This window comes from Orycteropus afer, unplaced genomic scaffold (genome assembly GCF_000298275.1).
Source record: "Orycteropus afer afer isolate SDZICR_OR568_19922 unplaced genomic scaffold, OryAfe1.0 scaffold00208, whole genome shotgun sequence".
Lineage (NCBI taxonomy): Eukaryota > Metazoa > Chordata > Mammalia > Tubulidentata > Orycteropodidae > Orycteropus > Orycteropus afer.
Genome location: NW_006921795.1, coordinates 5,988,891 through 5,999,772, shown reverse-complemented (window position 1 = coordinate 5,999,772; position 10,882 = coordinate 5,988,891).

Sequence of the window (10,882 nt, the reverse complement as noted above, 5' to 3'; positions counted from 1 at the left end):
TGTAACTTCTGTGGCATCTTTGATATGGCATCTTAATCCTTTTTGTACATAGAAATGTGTACACACCTAAATTCTAAAGCCCCATATTTGGACTAGGAAAGGGAACAAGTGGATGGGCAAAGAAATGTTTTGTTTGCTATATTAGGTCATAGTTCTTGCTTGATTTTTTAACTTAAAAATCATACATGTGATTTCTATACCAAAGAAATGCTTATTTCGATATTTTGAAAGTTTTCTTACATATCTTGAAAATAGCCATTTGTAAGTATACCAAAATAAACTCTTACTAAAAGAAAGAAAAAAAAAAAAAAAAAAAAAAAAAAAACTTCCCATATGACAGCAGGCAAATAGTAAGCCAGGCCTGGAAAAATGGTCATGACCCTTTGGATCATGTCACAGAGATCTAATTAAATGGTCGATTTGGGGGCCCCTCCCAGGCCCTCACCCTCCTAGGATGGAGCTCCTGGAGGGCTCCTCATCTGTCACACCGGCCTTAGTATCCCCAGTACTCAGAATGGTATGTGGCACCAAGGGGGGCTCTCAAAACTTGTTTGTTGAATGTGTTCTTCACAGAACACTCTTTAAGCTTACAGGGAAGTTCCAGTCAAGGACCAGCAGTAGCCACACTTGAGGGTATTTGAGAAGTAGGTGCCACCCCATCCACTTTACTATTTCCCTTAGTGCACTTATCTCCTCACTCAGTGCAAGTTTACTGAGCACCCGTTGCATGACATAGGGCAATGGTGGCTCTGTGGTAGAATTCTTGCCTTCATGAGTTTGATTTCCAGCCAATGCACCTTATGCTCAGTCTGTCATTGGAAGCTTGTGTGTTGCTATGATGCTGGACAGGTTTCAGCAGAGCTTCTAGAGTAAGATAGACTAGGAAGAGAAGTCTGGTGATCTACTTCTGAAAATTTTTAAAAAAGAAAAGAAAAAGTGGTTGTTGAGTCTGACTCATAGTGGCCTCATAAGGCAGAGTAGAATTGCCCCATAGGGTTTCAAAGTCAGTACCAATAGTTCCCCACTTATGATTAGGTTACGTTCCAACAACTCTGTTGTCAGTTCTGATGTAAGGCAAATACTTCATTATTTTTTTCAGTTTCCATTGTTACTTTTTAATATCTTTATAAATCTAATCATTACCTTTGGGGTTTGAAACATTACATATAAATTTACAGATATATTTTAATACATACATACATTAAAAAAAATACACAAACTAGAAAAATTTACTCCAACAACAAAGAGGAGTTGGATGATATTGGCATTGTGTCAGTTATGATAATAACTCCACTTGTGGAAGGTTCTCTGAGAATGGTATGGCACATGTAGTCAGAAAATTAGTGGGAGTTGTTGATATGGTCCTTTTTTTCCTTATATATTTCACAGTGACATCTCACTGCTTCCCCAACCTACCTACTTTAGCAAAGCAATCAGTATTTGGGTCCATATTTTCAAGCAATTTAAGTCCCTGATTTAGAAAACTAAATCTATGTGGCAGTGTAGTGTTTTTAGTAAATCATAAAACTGAAAATTTGCAAGTGAACGTCTGAGAATACTAACATCAGCAAATTACATGGGGCAACATTGTAAAAAAAGATGGTGTTTTGGTCCTCGGTTGTTGTTGTTGTTATGTGCCATTGAGTCAGACCCAACTCATAGCAACCCCTCCTTGGGTTTCCAAAGTAGTATCACTGTGGAAGTAGATCGTCCAACCTTCCTTCCAAGGAGTGGCTGGTCCTCTAGTGCCACTCTAACAGAAAATACCACAGGTGGGTAGCTTTAATAAACAAGAGTTTATTCTCTTAAAGTTTAGCAGGTTAGAAGTCCAAGTTCAAAGTGTCAGCTCTAGGGGCTGGGTGAAAGCTCCTCGACGTTGGGCTTCAGCTCTGCCTCTTGCTCCCAGCCCATTGAAGCTGGAGGCTTCTCTTAACTCAGGCAGCTGCTGCCCACTGAGACTGACAAACCCAAGGTTGACAAGTAAAATGGCAAAGTCTCAAAATTATCAAGCAACACAGGAGGCCACTAGTTCAAGTCCAAGAAACAGTGTCAAGATCAGCAGACAACATGGCAAGCCACTGAGATGAAGACTCAAGCCAGATGCAGGATCCGGATGTGCCAAAAGCTAGAGATGTTCCTCAAAGCTTCTTATATCCAGGAAGCAGACCACATCCCTAAGGCAGCTACTCAGCTGCTCACAGTAGATTCCACCATGGATTTGATTACCAGTCTCATAACTACATCCAGCTGCCCAGCCACTCAAAACCAGGCCCAGCCAAGCTGACACACAACCTTAATGACCACAGATAGTCTTAAGTGTGGTTCCTTAAATATGTAAATGGAGTTAAGGAAGCAGACTAGCACATCTTTCTCCCATGGAGTGGCTGGTGGGTTCCAACCATCAACCATTTTGTTCACAGCTGAGCACTAAACCCCTGCACCACCAAGGCCCCCTTTGGAAAATTACCCACTGAAAATCCAGTCTGATCCTGTTGTGCATGGGGTCACTATGAGTCAGCTAACACTGTGAGTGACAGGCACTTATCTGCCATGACAGTTTCCAGGCATCCGGGATAGCTTAGTAAACAAGAGACATGAGGAGCCCTGCCTACCCTCCCTCATGTCAGCAGGGAGAAGCAGAAAAATACAACTTGAAGAGAGGGAAGATAGAGAGGTAAACTCAATCAGTAATTACATGGATAAAAGGGGGAAATTAGGGAAGGCCTCAGAGATGAAATTTGAGCGAAGATTTGGAGGTGGCAAGGGAGAGAGCCAAAGGAATACAGGGGGAAGAACATTCCAGACAGAGGGAATTGCTGGAGCAAAATGTGCTTGGGGTATTCAGGGAACATCAAGGTGGCAGGTGTGGCTGGAGGAATGAGAAGAGGATGGTGCCAGAGAAGTCAGAGGTGTTGGGGCAACTCGAGTTACTGGAACTGCATAACAAACCTCTGCAAATTTAGCAGCATAAACCACCAGCATGTTACTACGCTTTGAGTTCTGTGGTCATGAATTGGGGCAGGGCTTAGATGATGGCTCATCTCTGTTCCACAATGTCTGGACTTCAGTTGTTGTTGTTGTTGTTGTTGTTGTTATGTGCCGTTGAGTCGGCCCCGACTCATAGCGACCCCTCCTTGGGTTTCTGAGGCAGTTATCACTTATGGAAGTAGGATTGCCCAACCTTCCTTTCGAGGAGTGGCTGGTGGGTTTGAACCGCCAGCCTTCTGGTTAGCAGTCAAGTGCTTTAGCCACTATGCTACCAGAGCTCCTAAGGAAGCCATAAAAGTCCTGGGGTGACTAGAGCAACTGATCTGGGATTACCTGGAGCTTTCTGTTCCAGACAATAGGCACTAGCCATGTGTAGCTATTTAAACTTAATTAAACAAAATTTTAAATTCACATCCTCAGTTTCACTATGCAAATTTCAAGTGCATAATAAAGGGTTGCCAAACTTAGCAAATAAAAATGAAGGAAGTCCAGTAACTTCCTTGAGTTTCAGATAAACAACAAATTGTTTTTTAGCATATGTCACATGTATTTAGTATATGCCGCATGTAACATACACTATTTTTTTTGTGTATCTGAAATTCAAATTTAACAGAGTGCTTGTGTCTTATCTAAATTCTAACAACAGCAACATGCAGCTGATATAAATTACTTCCATCATACAGAAAGTTCTACTGGACAGCCCTGCTCTGGAGATGTCTTCAATCGTCTAGGGGCTTTGTTGGGATTGTCCAGTTTAGATAAGCTTAGAAAGGCCTGCAAGGAGCTCTGGGTAGTGGTTAAGGCATTTGACTGCTAACCTAAAGGTCAGTGGTTCAAACCCACCAGCCATTTCATGGAAAAAAGATGAGGCAGTCAAATTTCATAAAGATTTACAGCTTTGGAAACCCAATAGAGGTCAATCTGAGTTGGAATCAACTGCACAGTAGTGACTTTTGTTTGATCTGGAGAGAGGCCTGTAAGTGCCTCTCATCCACAGGGCTTGGGCTTCTCATAGCTTGGTAGCAAGATTCCAAAAGAGATTCGAGATGGTAGGCCCAAGCCTGAAAAAAAAAATAGTAGCTGTCATGTCAACTACAATGCACAGTGACCCCATGAGTGTCAGAGTAAAATTGTATTCCGTAAGGTTTGCAATGTCTCATTTTTGTAAGTACTGTGGATCTCTAGGCCTTTGAGACACCTCTGGGTAGACACAAGCCTTCAACTTTTCAGTTAGCAGCCAAGTTATTTTAACTGCGTACCACCCAGGGACTCCACAGAAAAGCATATGAGTCTGGAAATGTTGCAGACACCTTTGGAAATATCATCTTGGATGGGAGGAAAGGAGGCGAGCAGCCAGTCAGGTACAGCCTACGTTCAGTGGAAGACTTGAGTCAAAGGGGGAGTCATGGAAGGGGTTTTTATGTTAATCTCAAGATCTGAATTGTTTTAAAGGCATATCTGTGGCTGCTGTGTGAATAAAATGAAAGTGGTCAAAGGCAGGGCCTGGAGGTTCTTTTGGTGTGTATGCCTAGCCCTAAGCATGGCAGATCAGACCTCTGGCTAAGCACTTAGTGATGGAGGTGGTACCTCTTGCCCCACTTCCATCTAGGCTCACATGAACAAGAACCCTTGTAAGGAGCACTTCATGTGGCCTCATCTCTGGCCCCTGACTCCAAGGCAATCCCCATCAATCTCACTTGCCCCTGCCCTTCCTAGTACAACAAACACTGACAGTGCAGAAGGGGTCAAAAGTGCTACAGACACACCAGACTTTAGAAAAACACTTGTGCAAGCCATGTGGGGATTCACAGCAGGCATTTCCAAAGTTCCCCGTGCTGTGACCTCCTTGGGGTTTCCCGTCTTGGGAGGCAGCTGGTAAGTGTTTGTGCACAAGCCATGACCAGCTTGGCGAGAAGAAGGTGTGGGGCTTCACTTGTCAACTGTTTATGTGCATTTAGCAGCTCCTATTCCTCCTGTTCCCGCAATCCTTTTTGTCTATTTTTCCTACCATTACCACTTTTTTTTTTTTGCCTCCAAATACATGTCCAGCCACCCACCTCTCAACACAATTGGATCACAGGATCATGATATAATCAACAAATTCAAGCAGCAGTGGCCAGGAGCCACAGCTTAATCCAGCTGGAATCACGAAGGCAGCTCAAGCTTGAGGTTCTGCCCTCAAGCAAAGCGTCCAATTACCTTGTCAAAGTTTCCAGTTACCACAGTCAGGCAGACAACCAGGAACTGCGACTTTAATCAACTGTGCCAAGAAGGCTACCATTCGGTACGAGCCCAAATCAGGAGTAACTGGTGCAAAGCTGAGCACCCCAGAAGCATCCTATTTGCTACTTCTGGCTCTTGTCTTGTCTCTGGTTGACTACCAGGAGCATGAACTGTCCTGTCTCTGCTGCGGTTTTACAATGTGCTAACTGAACACACATACACACAGATCTCCACTACCTCCCAACCCCCTCAAAATGACAGGAAAGGATCTGCAACCTGGCAATGAGAGTATGACCAGTAATAAACAGGTCCACAAACATAAGCCGGTGGCTAGCCTTTCACATTCTCCTTGCAGCAAAGCATCAGGGAAAATCCTATATCTAACCCAACCCTTTGACTGATAGCCCAAATCCTGCCCACAGGAGCATCATTCCCTCAGCTGAGTGTACACGGGATGAATCTGCTCAGGTGGGCAAGAGCCAGAAGGCAATCATCAGAAAGAAAAACAGAAGTGGGCTAGGATTTGGGGCTCTTCTTTTGCTGGGTGTTTTGAATGTTAGGCAACCTACCAGTTAACAAGTGCAAAAGGAATTAAGTAAAGAATGTATTAGAAAGAACTAACTTAAATTAAAGTCCTCCTAGAATGACTACCTAAAGACATCTTCCACCTTCCAGCTAATGTTTTTTTTTTGGGGGGGGGGCATGCCAGAGAGAGGAGAGGCTGGATACCCAGAGGGAGGCTCAAGATGGTCACGGCCTCCTCCCAGCATGCTTGTCTACATGGGTCCAGGCCTCTTCCTGCTGGGGACAGGGCAGTGGAGAGACAAATCAGGTAAAGGTGCTTTCAGGCTGTAGGCCCTGCAGACTACCCCGAAGGGAGATACTCAACAGCTGGAACTTCCAGAAACTAACCCCAACAAGGGCATCCTGAGTTGTTTTCTGTAAAACACAAACAGGATCAGAACCAACCTGGCAACATTTAACAAATTATTATTATTTATGATGTGTGGGGAAAAGTGACTTCTACTTTCTAGATTATACATTTTTATGTTGTTTAAAATCCTTCCAATTATGTATGGCTTTTTCTTTTTTTTTAAATTGTGATTTGGGTGAAAGTTGACAAAGCAAATTCACTTTCCATACAGCAGTTCAGTCTCATGACATGGACCACAATTTACCACAATGCAACAGCTCCCCTCCCACTTCCTTGCCATAGTTACCTCTTTCCCTGTGTCCTTCCCTCCATGCATTCCTGCCCCATGAGCTACGTCCCTGTGCATACACAGCCCTTTTATTCTCCCATGGCAATTATGTATTGCTTTTATGATTAAAAAGATAGGTTGAAAATTTAAAAAAGAAAGTGTCTTTCAATGGCGACAGACCAAACCTCTCATAAGGCAACACTTAGGTCTGGCTGGCCAGGCAAGTAGAATCACATGTCTGAGTGTTGGGGGTGGGGTGACAGGTCAAGTCCTCTTGGGCCTTTAGCCCCCCAGCTGTGTCTGATGTTCTAACAGTCACTGCCCAGCTGTGATCCTCCTTCCAGCTCTCCCTCCCATGCGTGTCACATGGCCCAGCTCTGTACACCCACCACCTCACAGTTGTTTGAAACCAGACCCAGAAGCCAAGTTCCCAGAACATGAGCAACCTCAGCAAAGGAGTTTTTTTTCTTGGGTCACAAGGAATCCGGAGCCCACACAAATCCTGGAAGGTACTGCTTGTCTGTCTGGGAAGACACCATCCGGAATTACTTGAAATCTGGGATAGCGTGACATTTCCTTTCTTGCTAATTGGCACTTTAGCTACAAGATAATTTAAGCAACTCCATGGAATGCCAGGCATCCCCCACTGTTGCACCAGGGGGAGGGGCCCCACAAGCTGCAGCGGTGGCTGTGCTGGATCGCTATTGCCCCCTACAGGCGGAAGGCCAATATTACATGGCACTTTCATCCTCATCTATTGAAAACTCCTCCCAAAAGGAAATTCAGCCTTCATTGAGCTGGGCCTGGGCACTACCTCAAATGGACCTCAACCCCAAAAAGGGACAAATGTTACTGAGAAAATGACATAGAAAAACAGAACTTGTGAACAAGTGCTGAGGCAGTCTGGCCCACTGCTTGTACTGTTACCATCAATGACAATAACAGCACAACATGATTTCAATTTTCCACAAAAGCTTTATAAACTAGAAGTTGTCTTCTTAATGTGTTATGTATGAAATGTAGCTGTGTGTGCTGTAATGGAACTTCCTAGCTATGTAACCCAGTCTAATCAGCCCCTCTGCACTGACTACCTTATAAGGAGCAGCTCCTCCCTAAAATCTCTTGCTGTTTGCTTCCCTTTTTCCTAGGGTCCCAGCTCTCAGGGTGGGTTCCATAGAGGATCACTGTCAAGTCACTCAGAGTAATCCACAACTTAAAACCACTCTGAACACTAGACAGAGCCTTCCCTACAAAAAAGCCTGCATTCCACCTACTGTGTTAAGATCAAATGTTTGACCTCAGTCTGCTGGCTCAGTCTTAGAAGTCTCCCACAGTTGGATGGCTTTCCTCCAGCTGAGGCCCACATGGAAGTCTTTCTGGGTCCACATCTAGCTTCCCACAAGCTCAGCTCTCCCTCCTATTTAGCCCCATGAGTGTAACAGCATGCAAGGCACATATTTACATGCTGTCTCATGTTTTGGGATGTTAGCTGCTGCCAACTCAAGCCAGTTCAATAGGTGAGTACTTCATAGAGGCAGTAGTTTGCTGACATGGATGGGGAAGAGGTAAGACCAGTAGTAACACATTTCTAACACTCAGACCCCCATGTATTTTCGAGTTACTATCAGACCTAAATATGAATTTCAAATTTAGCTTTGAAGGGATCGATTCCAAGATGGTGGAATAGGCAGAAAGTCTGCACAGACCCTCTTCAACAAAGAAAAGGGAAACCAATGAACATAGACACAGAAGATAATCCTGGACCCCTGAGCCTTGAAGGATATAGAAATGGACTAAACCCCAACTAGCATAATTTGCATGAAAATAACAAAAAAGGAGACAAACGGACCTGGGGCCTGCCAACAGCACAGACAACTTGGAGATTCCCAAGTGGTGGTAGGACCTAAGAATTAACCTATAAATCAGCCCTGCTAGCCAGGAACTGCATGGAAGACTGCTCTGGTGGCTGTGGAATAAAAGGGGAAGCAGGAGAGGTAGACAGGCTGAGTTGCAGACTTTTTCCTGTCCAGAGGGCACCACCATTTTGAATGTTTATAAGCAGATTGACCATTTTGGATATTTAAAGAGACAGCACTCTCCGAGATTCCAGGGGCTTAAGACATTCTGCTTTCCAATAACCCCAAGGACACTCTAGACCTGCACAACTGTAAAGGTGCGACATTCCTCTTTACTCTTATACTCCACACGCACTTGGTGAACAAAGGTGCGGCCACCCCCAACTCCTACCCACCTTCTGGGCCTGCAAGAACTCCATCCCAGTCTGTGTGCTCCTATGGAGCCTGAGTGCCCTACTCTGTCCTCCACCGATTTTTTTCCCCCCCTCTTTTTTCTGGTGTTTATCTTGTATTTGTCTGCTTTAAAACTACTACTATTATTAATACTTTTGACTTTTTACTGTTCTTCCCCTCCCAGGTCCTAGTTTATACTTTTTCTTTTCCCTGTTCCTGGTTAAAAATTTTTATTTTAAATTCTTCCATCCCCCTTTTTTTCCCCTCATAGTTAACCCTGTTCCTTTTTTTTTTTTTCTTCATTATTCTCCTTCTCTACCTTTTTTTTCTCTTAGTGTCTTATCCCCAGACATTGAAGGTTTTCTTCTTTTCTCCCTTTCATCTTTTTTTGGTTACTGTTCCTGTGTGATTACATGGTGTATTTTTTGTCCAAGTGCTTTTAGATTTTTGACGTTTATTCAAATATAATTTTTGTCTAACTAAGTGGGAGACAGCAACAGTCCCCATAAGACACAGCTACACGCACACCTCCTACAACTTCACTTACTGAACAAGAGCCATCACCTGTTCTCTACCAACGGGCCAATGACAAAAAACCACCAAGAGCCTGAATCACCCTTGGCTGCTTTTAACAGTTAACAGAGATCTTACTCAACAACACCACAATGTCTGAGACAACAGACCATCACAGTCCACACAAAGAAGCAAGATAAGGTGGTAGAAACAATGGCACCAGACAGACCCATAACACATCCCTGAGAAAGCAGCAACATTGGAACTCTCTGATAAAGAATTCAAAAGAATTATATTTAGGTATCTTCAAAGGATTGAGAGACCAAAGAAAACACAGAAAAAACCCCAGAAGAATTTTTGGAAGAAAATACAAGAACAAAATGCCAAAATAAATGAAAAATTAAAAATGATTCTAAATCTACAGATAGATATCCAAAAGATTAATACTAAATTGTCAGAAATAGATAACACATTGGGAGGGCAAAGGGGTAGAACTGATGCAATGGAAGACAGAATTAATGAGATTGAAGACAAATACCTGAATATGTCTTTGGAAAAGGATCACAAAAAAAATCAAAACAAAATGAAGAAAGGCTAAGGTTCATGCAGGATACCATCAAAAGGAATAACCTACATGTCACTGAATTCCAGAACAGGAAGAGAAAAACAAAACCACTGAGAAAATTGTCCAAGATTTGCTCAAGGAGAACTTCCCGGATATGATGAAAGATGACAATATATCTAGTCAGGAAGTCTGACAAACCCCAAACAGGATAGACCCCAAAAGAAAAACAACAAGACATATAATCATCAAAATCACCAAAACCAAAGACAAACACAATCCTGAGAGCAGTACGGGAAAAACAAAAAGTTACTTACAAAGGACAGCCAGTAAGAATAAGCTTTGATTTCTCAGCACAGACCATGCAAACAAGAAGGCAAAGAGATAGTTTATATAAAACCCTGAAAGAGAAAAATTTTCAACCAAGAATTATATACCCAGCAACACTGTCCCTCAAATATGATGGTGAAATTAGGAGATTGCCAGATCAGCAGAAACTAAGGGAATTTGTTAAAACCAGACCAACCTTACAAGAGATGTTAAAGTGAGTCCTTTGAACAGAGAACCAAAAATAGCAAATACAAGCGACCATTGGGACATAACCTAGAAACCACAATGATGGACATATCAAAAGTAAAATGAGCTTACAAGATTGCAAACAGGGAACCAGAGACATCAATTGGCAAGTGACGACAACTACAAACAAAACGAGGGAAAAAGACTGTGAAGTTACAGAACTTCTAAATGGTGAGGAAGTTAAGATAGTTGCAAGATAGAATGGGCTGTTCTAAATTCAGGGAGAAAATTATACATCATAGGGTAACCTCAAAGAAAAATGATAAATCTTCATATCAAAATAAAAAAGAGGAAAAGCACAAATATTCAGCAAATACTAAAACAACAGCACCAAGGAAATGATAACACGATTCATAAACATAATGAGCTCAGCACAGAAAATAATATGGAACAAAGAAACCAGGGACACCATGAAAAAACACATACCAAAATGACAGCAACCAATTCATACTTGTCCATAATTACACTGAATGTTAATGGATTAAATGCATCACTCAAGAGATGGAGAGTTGCAGACTGGATAAGAAAACAAAACCCATCAATATGCTGCCTACAAGAGACACACCTTA